This window comes from Coregonus lavaretus (genome assembly GCF_964263955.1).
Source record: "Coregonus lavaretus genome assembly, contig: HAP1_SCAFFOLD_90, whole genome shotgun sequence".
Classification (NCBI taxonomy): Eukaryota; Metazoa; Chordata; class Actinopteri; order Salmoniformes; family Salmonidae; genus Coregonus; species Coregonus lavaretus.
The window spans coordinates 126,378-128,206 of NW_028160689.1; positions in this window are offsets into that span (position 1 = coordinate 126,378).

Here is a 1,829-nt window from a genome sequence, read left to right on the forward strand (position 1 = left end):
AAAGTACATCAGAGAGCACACACTGGAGAGAAGCCTTACTTCTGCTCTGACTGTGGAAAATGTTTTAAAACATCAACTGACCTAAAGCTTCATCAGAGAACACACACAGGAGAGAAGCCTTACTTCTGCTCTGACTGTGGGAGGAGTTTCTCCCGATTGGATAGCTTAAAAACACATGAACGTATACATACAGGAGAAAACCCTTACTCCTGCTCTGACTGTGTAAAATGCTTCAAAACATCAACTGAGCTAAAAGTACATCAGAGAGCACACACAGGAGAGAAGCCTTACGTCTGCTCTGACTGTGTAAAATGCTTCACAACATCAACTCAGCTAAAAGTACATCAGAGAGCACACACTGGAGAGAAGCCTTACTTCTGCTCTGACTGTGGAAAATGTTTTAAAACATCAACTGACCTAAAGCTTCATCAGAGAACACACACAGGAGAGAAGCCTTACGTCTGCTCTGACTGTGTAAAATGCTTCAAAACATCAACTGAGCTAAAAGTACATCAGAGAGCACACACAGGAGAGAAGCCGTACTCCTGCTCTGACTGTGTAAAATGCTTCAAAACATCAACTGAGCTAAAAGTTCATCAGAGAGCACACACAGGAGAGAAGCCGTACTCCTGCTCTGACTGTGTAAAATGCTTCAAAACATCAACTGAGCTAAAAGTACATCAGAGAGCACACACAGGAGAGAAGCCTTACGTCTGCTCTGACTGTGTAAAATGCTTCACAACATCAACTCAGCTAAAAGTACATCAGAGAGCACACACTGGAGAGAAGCCTTACTTCTGCTCTGACTGTGGAAAATGTTTTAAAACATCAACTGACCTAAAGCTTCATCAGAGAACACACACAGGAGAGAAGCCTTACGTCTGCTCTGACTGTGTAAAATGCTTCAAAACATCAACTGAGCTAAAAGTACATCAGAGAGCACACACAGGAGAGAAGCCTTACGTCTGCTCTGACTGTGTAAAATGCTTCAAAACATCAACTGAGCTAAAAGTTCATCAGAGAGCACACACAGGAGAGAAGCCGTACTCCTGCTCTGACTGTGGGAGGAGTTTCTCTCAGCAGAGCAACTTAAAAACACACCAACGTCTACATCAAGGAGAAAAGCCACATCAGTTCTCTCTGACCTGCTAAGATTAGTCACTCCATCACTTAATTCTCATTTCATAAAAGCAGTTGTAACGTTGAATTGGATGAAATAGAACACTCTATTGCAATCCTATTGTTTGTCACATTTTGAAAACAAACACTATAGTCTGCCAGTTGATTGGGCGGTACCGCTTCCCTCTCAGCCTCGTCTGACTCTGTCTGTGGGGAGAGTTCTAAGTGGGCAGCTTAAAAACACACCAACGTATACACGCAGGAGAGAAGCCGTACTCCTGCTCGGTGGATGGGTGGGCGTGTTAACGCAAACGTCTAGCCAAAGGTTGCGTGTTTGAATCTCATCACGGAGGACTTTAGCATTTTAGCTAATTAGCAGCTTTGCAACTACTTACTACTTTTTAGCTATTACTTAGCATGTTAGCTTAGCATGCAACTACTTAGCATGTTAGCTAACCCTTCCCCTATCCCCATTTAACCCTACCTTAAACTCCTAACCTAGCTAACGTTAGCAACAACACATTGGAATCCATAACATATCATACATATTACAAGTTCATAACATATTGTATGAATAGCAATGCGTAACAGAACATACACATTTTAATTCGTAACATACGATACGTCCTACAAGTCGTATTATACTGAACAAAAATAGAAACGCAACATGCAACAATTTCCAAGATTTTGCTGAGTTACAGTTCATATAA